At 38.2% G+C, this 20,490-nt stretch overlaps 2 long non-coding RNA genes across 2 annotated transcripts; one reads left to right on the top strand and one right to left on the bottom strand.

Moving 5' to 3' along the window:
• Nucleotides 1-12,618: 12,618 nt before the first annotated feature.
• Nucleotides 12,619-15,053, bottom strand: LOC141596876 (uncharacterized). The gene is made up of 3 exons (XR_012522622.1): nt 14,809-15,053; nt 14,041-14,156; nt 12,619-12,946 (listed from the first exon to the last, which is right to left on the bottom strand). It is a non-coding gene; the product is annotated as an uncharacterized LOC141596876 (long non-coding RNA).
• Nucleotides 15,054-15,103: 50 nt separating this feature from the next.
• LOC141596877 (uncharacterized) lies at nt 15,104-16,967 on the top strand. The gene is made up of 2 exons (XR_012522623.1): nt 15,104-15,254; nt 15,945-16,967. It is a non-coding gene; the product is annotated as an uncharacterized LOC141596877 (long non-coding RNA).
• Nucleotides 16,968-20,490: the final 3,523 nt, after the last annotated feature.

The raw sequence follows: 20,490 nt of genomic DNA, 5'->3' as shown, positions 1-20,490 counted from the left end.
ATTAACAAGACTAAGAAAAGAACAAATTGTTACTCTGTGATCAAGCTAGACATGCATAAGGCGTTTGATCGTGTCTCCTGGAATTTCTTCATGTCAGCCTTGGATCATTTTGGTTTCCCGATGTCTTGGCGTAATCTCATATAGGAGTGCATCTCCACCGTAACCTATAGTATCATGATAAATGGTGAGCCTTCGCCCTCTTTTCATCCATCTTGTGGACTACGCCAAGGAGATCCTCTCTCTCTTTATTTGTTTATCATGTGTATGGAAATTCTATCTCGTCTACTTCAGGCAGCTGAGTCCCATCACCACATCCTTGGCCTCAAGATTTCTCGATATGCTCCGCCTCTATCACACCTATTTTATGCTGATGACGCTTTTATCTGCTGTAAGGCAACGCCTGCTTCCTTTGAGGCTATCCGAGATATCTTCCAGGATTTTGAAAATGCCTCTGGTCAGATGATTAATCTTCAAAAATCTTTTATTAAATTTAGTCCAAATTCGCCGGCTGATTTCAAATCCCATATGACCTCTATTCTGCGTATGAAAGCAGCTGATTCCTTTGGTACATATTTGGATGTTCCGGTTGACCTACCTAAATGTAAGAAGAATGCTTTTCATGACCTCCTGGACAAGATTACCACACGTATTTCGTCATGGGCTTCTCTTCACTTATCTCAGGCTAGCAAGTTTGTTATCATTAAATCTATCTTACTTGGTTCATTGGTTCACGTTCTTGCTGCTGTTCCTCTACCGCTCTCCATCTCTAAGAAACTTGACTCTTTAATTGTGGCTTTCTGGTGGAGTAAAAACTCTTCTCAACGATCTATTCATTGGCTCTCTCAGCCACACTTGCATACTCCACAGGATACGGGAGGACTTGGTATTAAATCGGTGACCGTTCTAAGTCAGGCTTATCTTATGAAAATTTTTTGGCGCCTTCATCAAAGACCAACTGGTATTCTTGCTAAATATCTCACGCCAAAATATCGGAAAGATCTCCCTATTCCTAATCAGAAATTCCAGGTTTCACAGCCATCATTTGTATGGCAAGGTCTTTGTCGAGTTACTGCAAATTGTACTGAGGCCATGGCTTGGAAAATTGGCAATGGAAATTCAATTAATCTCCTATCTAGTCCTTGGGTACAAGGGAAGCCTCCAGGTGTACGCAGGGATCAGTATAATCTCACTCTTACACTTTCCGATTTGATTATGAGAATGGCTCATGGAAAACGCCACTTATCTTTCACGTTTTTGATATTTCAACCGCAAAGGCCATCTTGGCCATGGAACCACCTTTCCTTGCAATTGATGACTACATGTACTGGAAGTACACTGAGGATGGTTGCTATAATATACAATCGGGCTACAAGTATCTTTTATCTAAGTTTTCGAGAAGAATATCGCAATTAAGTTTCTTTCCATGGAAATTGATATGGCGATTCCCGTTTTCAAGCAAATTTCCCCTTTTTATCTGGCGGCTTGCTCATCACATTATCCCGACAAAGACAATCCTAGCTCATAGAGGTTTTAGCCTTGATACTTCTTGTCCGTTATGTCGATCTGATACAGAAACTCCTGAGCATTTATTCCACTCTTGTGATGTAATTCAACATATCTGGCGGTCTTCATGGCTCGGAATTCGGTCTATGGTTAACCCAAATCTCTCCTTCATCCAATGGCTCGCTGGTCATCTTTCTTACCTTCATCGTTCTTCATCAACGGGTTTAGATTGTTTGCTTTATTTCTTTTGCATCTTGCGATCCATCTGGCTCACACGAAACTCCATTGTTTTTGAAAATAATGCGCTTGAGCCTGCACGAATACTTCATCTAGCAGAAGCCTTGCACCAGTCACATTTACGCTTGCCTTCTCTCCACCATGATGGAGCTCAGTCTCGACAAGTTTCCCATATGGCAAGTATGTATCCGTCAACTTCGCGGGTTTCGGTCTCTTACAAGCTATACATTTGTAGGAGTTCATTTCAGAATGGATATATGGCTACTGCTGCATCTGACTCTTGCTTGCCTAAAATCTATTATCTGCGTGCTTCCTCTCCCTTCGCTGCTTATTCTCAGGCATTGCTCAAGCTTATGATGTGCCAAGAGTTTTCTACTTCCACTGATATTACTTTTGTTGTTACATCATGAAAATTATATTCCGTTCTGGCTTCTCAACAGCCAGTCCCAATTGATGTGCGTAATTTATTACGTGAAATTCGCACACTTCTTCGTTCACATCGCCACTGGTCGGTTAGTCTAGCTACTGGTTAAGTTGTAACACCCGCGAATTTCCCATTTTGACATTTAAAATTTATTCAGCCGTTCAATTACCTTATTTTATATTTTTAAATTATTTAATTTAATTAATTCATTTCAAGCACGATTTTAAGGAAAAGAATATTTTTAAAGTACGTATTATTAAATTATATCTTTGGGTCATAACTTATACAAGAATAAATATATACGTATTTTGGTCGGATGATAATAATGACCTTAATAATAATAATTCTCGTCTCAATTTTCGTCTAACATTAGACCGTCACTTTTCAATAGGAATTCTTATCTAGGCACAGACCAATCGAAAAGTGACAACTCACTCACCTACTATCTTACACCCTACCTCTAAATATCTCCTTTATATATATATATATATATATATATATATATATATATATATATATATATATATATATATATATATATATATATATATATATATATATATTATTATTATTATTATTATTATTATTATTATTATTATTATTATTATTATTATTATTATTATTATTATTATTATTATTATTATTATTATATATGTACTCCGTATTACATACCCGTGATCCCCACACCCCTCTGCAATTCCCTCTTTCTTCTTCTTTTCCTGCGTAAAAACAACAGCTGCAGCAACGAAACAAGCAGACCCTGTACGACGCCATTTTCGACCTTTCAAACCAAGATCCCGACTCCATTTCTCAACCAAACTTCACCATTTTTATACCATTAGCTTCCTCTCTTCTTCCTCCTCATTTCTAGGTAAGAAAGTCGTAATTTTGTTGTATTTTCGAAATGGGCAACTTGTGACAAACTCGGTTTTTATACCCCTTTGTCGTAAAGTTTGATTCTTTAATTGTTGTTGATGCATTCCCGTCTCTTATGGCCTGCTCTCACGATATTTTCGAGTATTAATAGAACGAATTTGATGATTACGCTTCACGCTCCAGTTGTGCTTGTTTTCGTCTCAGTTTTGCCCTTATTTCCGGTTAGAAATTAGGGTCATAATAACGATAACAATTCCGTCTAAAATTCGTTTACAAATGGACGTCTGTGTCGGGTTCAAGAGAACCCAAGACGAAACTTTCGAGTCGTGTTGATGGCAGGTCTAATGGCCTGCTTTGTGGCTCTGTTTTGGGCAGAGAAGGGTGGTGGTTTGACCCGGTTGAGGGACTGCCGTGAGGGCCATCCACGGACCGTCCTTAGGCTACCCATGACGGTATATGGTTATGCGAGTTAGTCGGGGCTTAGTTGGTGGCTGTTTTGAGGAAAGAGCGGGTTGGGTCGTACCTTTGGGCTGCCCAAATCGTGGGTCGAGTGGATAAGCACTAGTTAATTTATTTGAAACATTTGAATTTCCGTCTCAAGCATACTCATGAATCCGTCTTGATATTTATATATTTTGTTACATTTGAGTACGTGATTGTGGCTGTTATGAGTAGTGACCGGGTTTGACTTTGAGTCGGGTTGAGCTTGGGTGAACTAGCTGGTAAAGGGGATAGGTGGTGGACGTAGCTTGTGTGGCTTGGCCGTGGCCTACCGTTGGCCTGGCCGTGACCTGCTATGGGCCTGCTGTGGCCTGGCAACAGCTTGGCAGTGGCCTGGCAATGGCTTGGTCGTGGCCTGGGCAGTGGCCTAGCTAAGTCGCGAATTTGAAGCCATGTGCAGTTGGTTGTTAGGCCGAGTTTGAGGTTGCCATAATAACTTTTGGGCCGTGTCTATAAATTGTTTTGACGCTAGTTTGGTTTATTTAAAATATAATTAAATTAATTTCCGTCTCATATTTTATATAACGATAATTCGTTAATATCGTCCTTTCACATAATTATTTTAGGTGACTCATATGTGGTTGAAGATGAAGAGTAATTTTGGGTTTTAGAAGCTTTCTCAAGTTATTACTTGTCTCTTTGCTAGCTTAAGGTAACTATTCCGAGTTACTCGACGATTTAATGTCACATTAATGTTGTGTTTGGTGTTTGTTAAGTGTTTAGGTGATTGATAATGTGTTACTTTCGTTTTTCACATGATAGAAATTGGAAATAGCATGAGAATGATATTGTGATAAATTTTGTGATTTGGGCCAAAGTAGGCCAAGACTTTGAGCTGGGCCAGATTGACCGAACGAGTTTGGTCAAACTAGGTTTAAATCGGTCAGCCTCGATTTGACCGATGACCCGTCGCGGGACTCGGGTCGAGGGTTTGTCTTTGAGGTGAGATTGGTTGTTATTGGAGGTTTTATGTTATGCCTTGATATTTGTAATTATCATTTCACATGTTGGTTGTTGGATGCTTTGGATGCCTTATGCTTGAGTATTGTTGCCTCTTTGCCCTTTTAGCTTGTTCTCATGGATTATGGTACTGTTGGTTAGCTGGAATTTGAATTATTATTGATATTGGAGATATTGTTGGATTGTCAGCTTAATATGCTCTTGCGTAGCCTTTCATATGCTAGGGTGTGTATGATCTTTTGTGTGTGCAAATTTGGACTCTTTGCCCCTCTTATGGTTAATTGGGTGTCCTACTTGTCTTGTGTGGTCTGGGCTAAAGTATTCAAGCTGGGACTAGGTCCTAGGTGAGTATTTCGGCCTTCATCATAGATAGGCCATTATAGTCTTTGACGAGTGTATGTTCACAGCTTAATAGCCTTTGTGTCTTAGCTTGGTGGGTTTATATCCAAGTTAGGGCATGACCTCCTGACGTACTCGTAGAAGTATGTGGTCAGCTTAAGTACTAGCCAACCCTTTGGTGGACTCCTTAGGGGTACTCATGTGGTGTTATCATGGGTCTTGGATGCGGCAGTTTCCGCATGTCGCTAGGTCTGCGCAGGTTTAGGACTAAGGTGTTTACCTTACCTCGTGGTATAGACTCGAGTTACAGAGTGACTATTGACTGTCCTAAGAACTTATGCCTGTCTCTAGATATATTGTCCTTTCTTGTTTGATGATTCTATGAATCATAGAAGGTGAGATGCAAGCCGGCTATGGTTGATAGAGTTTGGATTCCTGGATGTTATGTGATTCACATGATAGTGTAGTATGAGTCGGTCTAGTATTCACATGCTAGGACTATGTGTTGTTATATTGTTGTTCACATGATAAGCACGATTGTCTAGCATCTATATGCTAAGGCCATGTGTTATTCATATTCATATTCTTATGTTTACATATTATATTAATTATGACATTTCGTGGCTGGGAGAACTCGGAATTACTCCCCACTGACTGTGCTTTCGTATTTGTATAAAATGCGAATGACAGGTAGGTGATGCATATATGGGGTACATGGACGAGCTAGCGAGCAAAGTAACCTTGGGACCTAGATTGGCCTTATTATATTGTGACCCTTAAACACTTTTTATGTCATATACTTTTTAGGGACATATGTCTCCCTTTCTCATACTTGGGTTGTATAACTTTGTTTCGCGACTTTAGCGATGTTTCATTCATGAGATTTATTTTGGACCTTGCATGTTTGACACCTTCCCATTTGGATATTTTTATAACATGTTCAGGTTTCGTTTTCGGTTTTAAAAATTACAGGTTTTTACCCAAATGAACCTATTACAAACATATCCATGCAGTTTTTATCTAGAATTATGTGTTTACTTTTCCGCAATGAATGAGGGTGTCACAGTTGGTATCAGAGCATATTTGCTCCCGACGCACGTTTGTGCACCCCAATATAAATAACTTGACCTTAAAATAATAAACTTGAGAGATGGGTAGGATGGGTAGACTTAGGACCTTATGTTGTAATCTGTAGTGTATTTGCTATTTGTTAGGTTCTAACATGTTTGCTGATTGTCATTTTATAATTGTTGTGCCCTTGGATCAATAACCGTGAAGTTACCAACGTGAAGATCAAAACATGGTGCCTATTGCCAGAAATTGAAGATTTGTTCAACTTTGAAGAATGTTTCTACTTCCTCGAAGATGTTTCTCATTCTTTGTGTACCTTGCCCTGTTCTTTACTTCTTAATGCTTATTCCTTCTTCTAAATCCTCTTTTCTTTCTCCTTGTGAGTCACTCTTGTATTTCCTAACTTGTCCTTTGTTCCTTGCTTATCCTTCCTTAACGCCTTTTGATAGTACTATTTATTTTGAGAAATGTTGACCTTGGTTGGAAATTATGACCTTTGAGGAGATTGTTTATGTTTTACCCTTTCCTGGTTTTGAGAGGATTTGATGTTGGAAAGACTTAGGTAGTGTGATGAGACATACTTGATGGTTCTTATACCTAGGTCCTTGATAAAGTGAGTATAATTGATTGGTGGATTCTTTGTGTTAGGAAGGAGTTGCCTATGTGATTAAAGTTATAGAACTTGGCTTTGTTGTTTATGTTTGGGATTTGAAAGCTTAGTAAGTTGAGCGTCGTCACCTTAGGAGTAAACATGAGATAAGTTTAGAATATGAATTTGGAAGAAAACCCATTTTTAGATGTTAACAATCCCGTATAGATTTGTGATGTGATTTGATGTTAGTTGTTCCTTGAGAACTTTGTTGAGAAGTCTTTGGCAATTCATTCTTTGGTTTTTAAAACATTAAGGTTGTGTCGAGTGCTTGAGATAAAGAGATGCTTTTATACTTGAGTGGTAGATTTGCTTTAGGGAAATCCTAATATGTGATAAGATAGGTGGAAGAAGTATCTAACCGATTTATCACCCCCTTAAGCGAGCGTTTATTTTACCTTGACCCTTGTTTTGGGATTTGGTCGTTTTGTTATGAAGGTACAATACCCTAATAGGCGTGACCTTGTTAGAGAGAACCTTAAGTTTTAGGAAGCGTATGGATTAAGCCTTAAAATCCTCTTTCGTACCATTAATCGTTTTCCCCCCTTTCGTTCATACCTTGGTTGGATTTGATTCTTAAGTGTAAAAGTTTACTCGTTATTTCCTTGTCTTGAATACCTCCCTAATTCTAATATCTCTTACAGGTTGTTAACTAGTTATCTTTATGATTCGACTCTTTTAGTCTCACATCTTGACATGTTCATATATCCCTTTTTAAATTTCCTATCATTTCCTGACCTGGTTATTACCCTTTGTTTCCTTAGTGGAGTGATGACATTGTTGTTTGAGATTTGAGTATCTGGCATTTCCTTGTTGTCTAATTTCCCTTTCTCCTTGATCATAAGCGTTACCGTTCATACCTCATTTCCTCGCTTCATCTTGCTCCTCCTTTAGGTTTGACACTCGTATCTTGTGAAACTCTATCTTTGACATCCTTGTAATTTTGACTTCAATTTTTACCCTATGAAATTCATTATAGCTCTCTTGTGGCTTAAGTTTGAGCTCTCTTAACATACTTTGTTTTTATGCTATCTAAGTTACTTTCCTTTTTGTACAACTTCTAAACTTTCAAGCTACCAGTTTCGATTCATTCTTAAAAGTTTATGTCACTTCTGCAAACCTAACCAATTTTTAAAGATTTGAAAATGAAAATTTGATTTAATTCCATATGTGTTCCTTGAGTATAGACTTCTTTATCATGATTTTAATCGCTAAACCCGAGATTTCTTTAAATTTTATCCAATTTCTGTTAACCTTGATCTATTTATGATTTCTTTGTCAAAGTTTAAGATTACATTTTCAGAAATTTGATTCTCTTTCGAGTTTAAAAGTGAAACCTTTATTTCTATTTTGGCTTTTTGCAAGAGAAAATTTGAGTAGATTACCTTTCTCTTATTTTGATTTTAACGTTGATCGGATGTTAGAACTAGTTATTGGAGACGTTTGATAACTTGTTCTACGCTTGTCGGCGAATAGTTTTTGTTTTAAATTTGTCTCTGACTTGGAAAGTTAGCGTTCTTGTGTGCACGACAAGAGCAATTCCGTTCCATGAATGAGACTTATATTTTTGAAAACTCTTCATTAATGTTTTTGAAGGTATTTTGATATTATATTTATACAAATGATTTGCCTTTTGACCTTATCTTTGATTTGGAATGTGATGTTGTTGAATACGTAACGAGAACACTTCTGTTCCTCTGATGAGAGTCCGTTCGTTTCTAAAATTTTAGTTGAAGCTCTTGAAAGAATTTTGATTCTTACGATAAGTGACCTTTTAAATGTTTTAGTTACCGATTTCAATTCCAGTTTTATTTTCATAACCTTTCATTTCTACTTTCAAGTTTCGAGGACGAAACTTTTTAAAAGGTGGGGTGATTGTAACACCCGCGAATTTCCCATTTTGACATTTAAAATTTATTTAGCCGTTCAATTACCTTATTTTATATTTTTAAATTATTTAATTTAATTAATTCATTTCAAGCACGATTTTAAGGAAAAGAATATTTTTAAAGTACGTATTATTAAATTATATCTTTGGGTCATAATTTATACAAGAATAAATATATACGTATTTTGGTCGGATGATAATAATGACCGTAATAATAATAATTCTCGTCTCAATTTTCGTCTAACATTAGACCGTCACTTTTCAATAGGGATTCTTATCTAGGCACGGACCAATCGAAAAGTGACAACTCGCTCACCTACCCTCTTACACCCTACCTCTAAATATCTCCTTTATATATATATATATATATATATATATATATATATATATATATATATATATATATTATTATTATTATTATTATTATTATTATTATTATTATTATTATTATTATTATTATTATTATTATTATATGTACTCCGTATTACATACTCGTGATCCTCACACCCCTCTGCAATTCCCTCTTTCTTTCTCTTTTCCTGCGTAAAAACAACAGCAGCAGCAACGAAACAAGCAGACCATGTACGACGCCATTTTCGACCTTTCAAACCAAGATCCCGACTCCATTTCTCAACCAAACTTCACCATTTTTATACCATTAGCTTCCTCTCTTCTTTCTCTTCATTTCTAGGTAAGAAAGTCGTAATTTTGTTGTATTTTCGAAATGGGTAACTTGTGACAAACTCGGTTTTTATACCCCTTTGTCGTAAAGTTTGATTCTTTAATTGTTGTTGATGCATACCCGTCTCGTATGGCCGGCTCTGACGATATTTTCGAGTATTAATAGAACGAATTTGATGATTACGCTTCACGCTCCAGTTGTGCTTGTTTTCGTCTCAGTTTTGCCCTTATTTCCGGTTAGAAATTAGGGTCATAATAACGATAACAATTCCGTCTAAAATTTGTTTACAAATGGACGTCTGTGTCGGGTTCAAGAGAACCCAAGACGGAACTTTTGAGTCGTGTTGATGGCAGGTCTAATGGCCTGCTTTGTGGCTCTGTTTTGGGCAGAGAAGGGTGGTGGTTTGACCCGGTTGAGGGACTGCCGTGATGGCCATCCACGGACCGTCCTTAGGCTACCCATGACGGTATATGGTTATGGGAGTTAGTCAGGGCTTAGTTGGTGGCTGTTTTGAGGAAAGAGTGGGTTGGGTCGTACCTTTGGGCTGCCCAAATCGTGGGTCGAGTGGTTAAGCACTAGTTAATTTATTTGAAACATTTGAATTTCCGTCTCAAGCATACTCATGAATCCGTCTTGATATTTATATATTTTGTTACATTTGAGTACGTGATTGTGGCTGTTATGAGTAGTGACCGGGTTTGACTTTGAGTCGGGTTGAGCTTGGGTGAACTAGCTGGTAAAGGGGATAGGTGGTGGACGTAGCTTGTGTGGCTTGGCCGTGGCCTACCGTTGGCCTGGCCGTGACCTGCTATGGGCCTGCTGTGGCCTGGCAACAGCTTGGCAGTGGCCTGGCAATGGCTTGGCCGTGGCCTGGGCAGTGGCCTAGCTAAGTCGCGAATTTGAAGCCATGTGCAGTTGGTTGTTAGGCCGAGTTTGAGGTTGCCATAATAACGTTTGGGCCGTGTCTATAAATTGTTTTGACGTTAGTTTGGTTTATTTTTAATATAATTAAATTAATTTTCGTCTCATATTTTATATAACGATAATTCGTTAATATCGTCCTTTCACATAATTATTTTAGGTGACTCATATGTGGTTGAAGATGAAGAGTAATTTGGGTTTTAGAAGCTTTCTCAAGTTATTACTTGTCTCTTTGCTAGCTTAAGGTAACTATTCCGAGTTACTCGACGATTTAATGTCACATTGATGTTGTGTTTGGTGTTTGTTAAGTGTTTAGGTGATTGATAATGTGTTACTTTCGTTTTTCACATGATAGAAATTGGAAATAGCATGAGAATGATATTGTGATAAATTTTGTGATTTGGGCCAAAGTAGGCCAAGACTCTGAGCTGGGCCAGATTGACCGAACGAGTTTGGTCAAACTAGGTTTAAACCGGTCAGCCTCGATTTGACCGATGACCCGTCGCGGGACTCGGGTCGAGGGTTTGTCTTTGAGGTGAGATTGGTTGTTATTGGAGGTTTTATGTTATGCCTTGATATTTGTAATTATCATTTCACATGTTGGTTGTTGGATGCTTTGGATGCCTTATGCTTGAGTCTTGTTGCCTCTTTGCCCTTTTAGCTTGTTCTCATGGATTATGGTACTGTTGGTTAGCTGGAATTTGGATTATTATTGATATTGGAGATATTGTTGGATTGTCAGCTGAATATGCTCTTGCGTAGCCTTTCATATGCTAGGGTGTGTATGATCTTTTGTGTGTGCAAATTTGGACTCTTTGCCCCTCTTATGGTTAATTGGGTGTCCTACTTGTCTTGTGTGGTCTGGGCTAAAGTATTCAAGCTGGGACTAGGTCCTAGGTGAGTATTTCGGCCTTCATCATAGATAGGCCATTATAGTCTTTGACGAGTGTATGTTCACAGCTTAATAGCCTTTGTGTCTTAGCTTGGTGGGTTTATATCCAAGTTAGGGCATGACCTCCTGACGTACTCGTAGAAGTATGTGGTCAGCTTAAGTACTAGCCAACCCTTTGGTGGACTCCTTAGGGGTACTCATGTGGTGTTATCATGGGTCTTGGATGCGGCAGTTTCCGCATGTCGCTAGGTCTGCGCAGGTTTAGGACTAGGGTGTTTACCTTACCTCGTGGTATAGACTCGAGTTACAGAGTGACTATTGACTGTCCTAAGAACTTATGCATGTCTCTAGATATATTGTCCTTTCTTGTTTGATGATTCTATGAATCATAGAAGGTGAGATGCAAGCCGGCTATGGTTGATAGAGTTTGGATTCCTGGATGTTATGTGATTCACATGATAGTGTAGTATGAGTCGGCCTAGTATTCACATGCTAGGACTATGTGTTGTTATATTGTTGTTCATATGATAAGCACGATTGTCTAGCATCTATATGCTAAGGCCATGTGTTATTCATATTCATATTCTTATGTTTACATATTATATTAATTATGACATTTCGTGGCTGGGAGAACTCGGAGTTACTCCCCACTGACTGTGGCTTTCGTATTTGTATAAAATGCGAATGATGCAAAAGGTGATGCATATATGGGGTACATGGACGAGCTAGCGAGCAAAGTAACCTTGGGACCTAGATTGGCCTTATTATATTGTGACCCTTAAACACTTTTTATGTCATATACTTTTTAGGGATATATGTCTCCCTTTCTTATACTTGGGTTGTATAACTTTGTTTCGCGACTTTAGCGATGTTTCATTCATGAGATTTATTTTGGACCTTGCATGTTTGACACCTTCCCATTTGGATATTTTTATAACAGGTTCAGGTTTCGTTTTCGGTTTTAAAAATTACAGGTTTTTACCCAAATGAACCTATTACAAACATATCCATGCAGTTTTTATCTAGAATTATGTGTTTACTTTTCCGCAATGAATGAGGGTGTCACATAGGTTACTGTTGTACTTGTGTCTGTAACTGACACTTTTGTTTTCGTTTTATTTAATATAATGGTTTACAATTGTCGAAAAAAAAAAAACTTTAAAGTTTTATAACAGCCCGAATTTTCGAAACCCGCACTTTATCAAAAACCTTATTACCCGGCTTTCTAATAACAGTATCCCACGTTTTATTTTACTAGTTGTATCGCGCGCTTCGCGCACGATACCCCAAGATATTATAACTCGTTTAGTTGGATTAGTTTGATTCATGCACGGATTGCGATTGTTTGTTGGATCATAAAAGTTGATTATTAGTTTTGTTGCTTTAGCTTCGTATAAACTAAAATGAACTATAATAGCAGCTACGACATCCCATTTATTCTCTGGGGGGAATGTAAAACTTGAGCCTCACAAATCCAGCTCTTTTAAGAGAATATATTGCTCTCCTTGATTACGATTGTAAAATCTCGTCTCGTAGTCTTTCTAACTAAATCAAGCCATAGACATTTGAAATGAACGGAGAAAAAACTCACATGTAAAAATCTGATGTAATTGCCTACAAGTTGCTACTTCCATTCTAATAAATTCTATACATTTGTTAAATATACGTTATTTATATTTTAATCAAAGGCATAAAATTGATTGGAATAGAGGAAGTAGAAAATATAAAGTTCGGTCTTTATGGCTTACGGGGAACCCATATATAGGGTTTTGAATACTCCCCATCTAATAACCCAATGGCTCAATACAATATGATAGTTCAAGCTTAATTTACATTACAGTTGCTATTAAGTTAACACTCACTGAGAACCATGACAGTCTAAACCTGAACTCGAATTCTGATGGTTCCGAGAGTAAGCTTGAGCAATCGGCACCTTCAACTTCAATTTTCTTCAGGGGATGCTTCCAACATTGCACTTTGCTCTTCAAATAATCCACGATATCCTATAATAACACAATATGGAAAGATAAAAAGGTATTATAGTTTGAGGGAAACGATCCAAACCGAAAAATGATGCAATATATGGTAAAGAGTGTGTGTTGAGTCTTGTGAATAGATTAATAAGATTTGAGTTTGTTGGATGACAAGAAGCTAAAGATCTACCAAAGCCAAATTTTTACCTATACACACAAATGCACAATCTAGGCATACAAGAAAGAGCAACAAAGAATTCGGGGAAAAAGCTTAGAGTTCCATCGTATCTATGATCTTGTCGTTCACTCTTGTTCCATGTTAAAAGGATTTTCATATCACTTAAGGATTCAATTTGTTTATCCATGAAATATCAAAGGAACTTTTAAAATAAAACAAATGAGCTCGATTTCATATCCCATTTACAATTTCATACATCCTTATTCCCTAAACATTTACATGAAATTCAATTTCAAAATTAACATAACTGCACCTAAAAAGAAGATCAATGAAATTACTTATTCCACCTTTGACGCAGCTACGTCTAATTAATCGTGGGCACAGGCACAACACCCTTCCATCTAATGACCAACTATTCTAATTTTCTATTCTAAGAACTTCTTGAAGCACGAAAATGCAACACTACACTACCAGACATGCAAGGAAAAGGCAAACAAATGAGCGAAGTCTCTCTTTTCATGTAAAAGATTTTTCCTAAAAGGAAAGACTACCTTTTACTTCTCAATATCTTTCTTCAAACACCTTCTGATTCAGCAAAGCACACAAACACAATGACGAAATAACAGGAAAAGAAAGGCATAAAATGAGCAAATGCTAGTTGATTAAGCAAATAATTTTTAACTCAAGCCCCATTAAAGCTGATGCTTCAACAATGTCTAAATTTATAAACAACCACGCCAGTATGCCACTTACAAGTATGGTGAAATTCTAATATCAAAAGAACTTCAAACACTGTCCAATTTTAGGGACTATAACTCCAAAGACGAAAGTTCAAAAGTTAAATGCTTAAACAACAAAACCCAAATAAGATCCCACGAAACACAATGAACAAAAAGCATTATCTAGACCACAAAGTTATGATAAAGAGATAAAAGGGTTAACTTACTTATTCATAGCTCAGCCCAAATCACATGTCCCTCATGGTACGGGCAATGAATGTCTTATGACTTTCGCTTTCATTCCAATTTCACTTTGCAAAGTGATGAATTCACGGATGCGAACCTGAAATAAACCAAAGGTAATGACAATAGTTCATCTATAACTAACTGTGATGAAATTACAAACCATGGGTCAAGACTCAAGACAAAAGTTGATGTATAATTGTGACGATATTATAAACCATAGCATCAAAAAAACTCTAAGGACTTACTTTCTATAGAATACTCATGGCATGAAAAATGCGTACAGAATAGGTCTTGTAATCTGAACAGTGCAAGAACCCAGTTTGGGAGAAGCCAGATAACAAAGTAGTCCACGAGAAAATATTTTGTTCAGGCATTTGATCAAACACTTTGCGGGCACTACCCATATGACCAATTTTCACACAGAATATGATTATTTGGTATTCTAGAGTCAGATTTGAGCATATAACCTATAAATGAAGTTGCACACGTAGATCTTGATAACCACCATTTTTGTTAACTTATTACAGCAATACTACTTTAAAATTTCAAGTGCCCAGATGTTTGATCAGATTGTTAATTGTAATTAGAAAGGTGCGGTTCTAGTAGGCGATGATTATATGAAGTAATTAAGGGATTAAAAGATGATCATGAATTGATGACGATGATGATGATGGTAGTATTTCTCAAGAGAATAAATAAAAATGAAACGACGACACTAAGAAAGGCTCTACTATGAAAAAATAACATACCAAATTAAGAGGACGACAACCTTATCTTAAATTGGGGTTGGCGTGTGTCACGGCGAAGACCAGCTATGGATCCCATAAATTTGCTGAAGCTCTGCGGAGGAAAGGGAACAGAGAAGAAGGTAGGGTATAATGCAAAGCATAGAGAGAGTCAAGGGAGTAGATTGTGGCGAATGGAGGTAAAAAAGTGAAAAAAAAAGGAAAAAGAAAAGGGAGAACAGCAAAACGACGCCGTCTTATTACTGTTCATTTGAACAGTAAGTTTCCTTGCGCACATTTAGAGTAAGGTGAGTAGATTTCCCTCAATCACATCTCATCCTTCTTTTCTCTGCCTTCCAACCCCTCTTCTCTCTTTTCCTTGTTGCTCAAAAAGTTGACAATAATTTTCGGATTTTCGACCACGGATCTTGATCACATATTCTTCTTCCCTCGTTCACACCGTATAATTTGTAAGTATTTCACTCAGGTTGTTGTTAGTTTTATAAATCAATTTTCGTTTTAATGTAACGCAGTTCCACCACCCTTAATACTCTTATTTTTGTTCGGGGTCGATTGTATTTGTGTTATTTGCTGAGTTTATGAAGGTCACAGTGTTTATTGCTTTTGTGGTTGGTATCCTTCGTAAAGTACATGGTTCCTGACTTCCTGGTGGACTCCTACATACCATGGTGGGGATATGGTCTGAACTATAAGTATTCTGATTGCTAAGATTCAATGGCTATTAGATTATGTACTCTTGTTTTTTGTAGACTGTAAGTTGTTTTAGATTTTGATATGGAGATTGATTATGGTGCTAATCTTGGGATTTATGGTAGTTAGTGTAGCTAATTTGGGATTTCTTTTGAGTAGACAGAATGTTTATGAATTAAGGATAGTCAATAAGTATAAATTGTGATTTATACAAAGTGGATCGTGGGCACTTGGATGCACTGAACATGTTTGACATTCAAGGGTGATAGCTTTGATCAAGTATTCATATTCAGTATTGTTAAACTATTTTAGCTCGTGACTTGGATGGATGTTATGCATACGAGGATTTATCTATTATGGGTTATTTGCATAATCAGTGCCGTGAGTTAGTTTATATGATAACGGGTCTATGTAGTAAGTAGTAACCGGATAATTTTCTATACATGTAGCTTGTGGTTACAAAGTAAAAGAATCCTTGGATTAAGGTAGCTTTGAATCACCGTCTCGAGAGGTAAGGACTTTTACCCTTTTTAAAATTAAGAGCATGTTCGGTTTAACATTTTAACTGTTTTCTGTAATATTTTGACATCGGTGGACTTTTACTTCTACTTTTATTTGTAAACTTTGAATATTTACTTTTGTGACCGTGGGTCACTTATTGGAATGGTTTCGGCTCAGGCCGCTTTGTAAAATTTGGTCTTATTCTGGTCTATAAGGTTTAAGGTCGTCTTTGACGCTCCTGGGATTCTGTCCCGAAAATTTAACTCTTGGCCCGAGTTCATTTGGGTGGGGATTGTCTGGCCCCCACTCGCTAGGTAGTTAGACTTTCTCCTTTGGCGGTTCCATCCTACTGACTATCCAAATGTGAGAGGTGCGCACTTTTATGAGTCTAAAAAAGCACGGGTGGTGCCTCTATACCGTGTTAAGGGTAGGACCTTTGCACACAGGTGGTGAAAGTTATGAATTTCAAATGGTTTAATAATTGTTTTTGGATTTACGATAATGTTGGTTTTGGAATATAATTATTTCTTACTGATTTTTGGAGTTTTGTAAATTTTATTATATTGTTCTATGAATTTGTCATTTCTTCTTATTTTCTCAAAACTCAACTTTTGCTGACGTCCTTATGTTTGGTTCGTTCCCCCACTAGAACCTGTACCTGTTTATATTTTGGGTACAGTTGATAGGTACACTTGAGATGCTGCATGGGTGCATACTGGATCCAGGGAGTAGTACGAGCGTGGAAGGATTTTTAATAAAGACTCTGTCTTAATTTATTTATAATTTTATAAGACCGTTGGATTTGAATATTATTTATTGTTTTAAATTTTGTAAGACTTAAGTCTTCCGCTGCAACGTCTTAATTATTTGATAAAGTTTTGAGACATGTATTTTCTTTTTAAAGGTTGACTCTGTATTTACCTTGCACTTGGCATTATCAGCTAAGTGTGGAGTGACAGCCGTGAATTTTCCATCTCTAGTTTATCGTTTTTGGTTATAAAAATTTAGGGTTGTTACACACGCTCAGACATACCGACAACCACACTAGTACTGGGACACGCCCAGACATATCAACAACCTCGAATAGGTACCGGGACATGCCCAGACGTACCGGGTCCGAAAGCCAACCGGATCCCCTGCCAGACATCGTGTCTCAACCACACGAGTCCCTCTGTGACTCAAGCCATTAATGTGCACATTCCTCTTAGAGTGAGAAACTCTAAGAGGCGACTTAAGCGTAAGACGGTCTCCCAACCGTCTTACGTCTCCAAAACAATCAACAACCACAACATATCCTCCACACACACAAATACAACCAATATATGAATTGTAACCCAACATACCATAATCATCCTCTTAATGATGTAATTAACTACTAAACATATTATAATGCAAATGCCCTAATTCATGTGAACTAATTACAACATAAACAACACCACATTATTGAAACCGAGTAGGATTAACCTACCTTTTAGAAATCTCCTCAAGCTACTCGAATCCGGACCGAAACCGTTTCAAGGAACCGTCTCATCCTATACAAATTACATAATAACTATCACAATACATCCTATACTAATATATATTACAAATCCCCTTATTATTACCCCTTAATTACCCCAAATACACTTATTAATTGCTAATTAATTACCCATGACGAATTCCCCCAAAAGTTAGTGTTTAAAGACTAGAAAGGGAGAGATCTTTACCTACTAAGTGAAGGAGATGAAGAGGAAGGTGGTAGATCTCCTAATCCAAGCTTGCATCCCAAGTAGAAGGTGTTTTTGAGGGTTTATGATAGAGGGGAGGGAGTTTGGAGATATAAGGAGGATGGTGGAAATGATTTAGGGTTAGGAGAGAAAAGGGATTAAATCCCGTGTTCTGAAGCAGTGGCACTCGACCGAGTGCCGAGTCCACTCGGTCGAGTGGAATCACTCGGTCGAGTGTACCATTCACTCGACTAAGTAGACCCACTCGGTCCGCTGCAACGCCAATCGGTCTAGGTTCGGGTCTAGTGTAAGGCTACATTTCCTTTCTGAGTGCTCTCTTATCGGTCTAAACCTCCTCTCACATGTCCCAAGGTCTAAGTACGGGTCCCACAAAGGCCAGGTATTACACAAAGGGAGATGGTGCGTGCTATGCGATGAAGAGCTTAAAAAGAAGATAATGAATGAAGCTCACAATACACCATACTCGGTACACCTGGGTGGTGACAAGCTATACAAAGACCTCAAGAAGACCTTTTGGTGGCCGAATATGAAAAGAGAAGTAGCGGAATTTGTGGCAAGATGTTTGACTTGCCAAAGAGTAAAAGGGGAGCACAAGAGACCACAAGGGAAGGTGCAACCTTTGGATGTACCGGAGTGGAAATTGGAGTCGATCTCCATGGACTTTATAGTGGGTTTACCGAGGACTCAAAAAGGGAACAATATGATTCGGGTTATCGTGGATAGACTAACCAAGTCGGCTCACTTCATTCCAATGAAGGATACTCGGAGCAAGGTAGAACTAGCTAACGCATATTGCAAGTATGTGGTCAAGCTTCATGGGTTCTCAAAGGAAATTGTTTCGAATCGAGATTCGCGGTTCATCTCAAGGTTTTAGCAAGAGCTTCAAAGCTCCTTGGGTACTCAATTGAAAATGAGCACGACTTTCCACCCCGCAATGGATGGACAAATGGAAAGGACAATTCAAACGTTGGAAGACATGTTGAGGGCTTGTGTTCTCGAATTCGGAGGTTCATGGGAAGAAAGGTTACACTTGATCGAATTCTCCTACAACAATAGCTACCATTCTAGCATAGGTATGGCTCCATTTGAAGATTTATATGGGAGGAAATACCGAAGTCCGATATGTTGGGACGATAGTACTGAAACCGTGATTTTAGGGCCTCAATTGATCCAAGACATGGTTGATCAAGTCCGTGTGAGAAGATGAGAGCGGCACAAGATAGGCAAAAGAGCTATGCCGATTTGAGGAGAAGTGACATAGAGTTTGGATTGGGGGACAATTATTACTCAAGGTTTCGCCCATGAGAGGGGTAATGAGGTTTGGCAAAAGAGGGAAATTGAGCCAAAAGTTCATCGGTCCGTATGAAATATTAGATAGAGTCGGGGAAGTAGCCTATCGTCTTGCACTTCCCCCGGCCTTGGACCGCGTCCACAATATTTTCCACGTATCCCAACTACGGAAGTATGTAAGCGACCCGTCTCATGTGCTTGAGACCGAGATGATTGAGCTCGATGATGCCCTATCAAATGTGGAAACACCCAAAGAAATCCTAGACCGAAAAGTTAGGAAGACAAGCCATGGTGAGACAACCTTGGTGAAAGTATTATGGTCAAATCACCTTGTGGAAGAGGCCACTTGGGAGGCCGAGGAGAACATTAAAGAGTGATACCCTCACCTTTCCAAGCAGGTATGAGTCGGTTACGGGGTTGTAACCATGTTTCTAGAGGGGTAGGGCGTACTACACAAGTACCTTAAATAGAGTTTCCTCCCTTTTCCTCTTTCTTATATGTAGTTGACCACCATCTAACATCACCTTTGAATCAACACTAGTCTTATAATCACCCCGACTCACCATAGTGCACCTTTGGGGGGGGGGGGGGGGGGTATGTTTCATACCTTGTGTCGAGAGTGAACTTCGAGGATGGAGTTCTTTTAAGGGGGGTAGATTGTAATACCTCGTATTTATTTATGTATAACTAGACCGAATGCAGAACCCACTCGGCTAAGTACTGATCCACTCGACCGAGTGGAAGACCGAGTACCCCAATACACTAAGCTGGAAGGCCTGGAAAATCGGTCACTCGACCGAGTGGAGCCTCCACTCGACCAAGTGGGCTTCCACTCGATCGAGTGTCGGTCGAGTGAGTTTTATATGGGAATTGTTTGGTGAGATGCCACTTTCATAACCCTATCTTTTCAGATTCCCCCACCAAAACCCCATCTCAAACACTATTCGCCACTCTCTAAACTCTCCACCATCAAACCCTCTCAAAAACCCTAGTCGTTCAAGAGGAGAATTCTTGCCATTTGTTCATCCATCTTTGGTTGTAAGTTAACCTAGACTTTAATCCCTTAATCTTGTCTTAATAACTTTACTTAATTTAGTTGCTACACCATAATTAATTAGACTATAGAATTTAAGAGGAATAATTAAAGGGGTTAATTAGTATGTTTACTATAGTAGATTATAGTATTGATTATAGTAATTAATATGTACAGGAAGCTTCATTGAGGAGCATTTCTAGGGATTAGCTTGTGGATTTGTGAAGATAAGATCAAGGTAGGGTTTCCCTACTTAGCTATGGTGTTATGAGTGTCTAATTGTGCATTTAGTACCATTAATTACATTTATTTCATAGTAGTTGCATTATAACGGGTGTTTTGGATAATTAGGGTTGGTACATATTGTGGTCTCATGGTGATTTTGGGAAGAATGAGTATATTGAATGACTCTAGTATTAATTATCTTGCATTATAACATGTTGG

Source organism: Silene latifolia, chromosome 8, assembly GCF_048544455.1.
Source record: "Silene latifolia isolate original U9 population chromosome 8, ASM4854445v1, whole genome shotgun sequence".
In the NCBI taxonomy this organism is placed as follows: domain Eukaryota; kingdom Viridiplantae; phylum Streptophyta; class Magnoliopsida; order Caryophyllales; family Caryophyllaceae; genus Silene; species Silene latifolia.
This window is presented reverse-complemented; position numbering and strand designations above follow the sequence as displayed.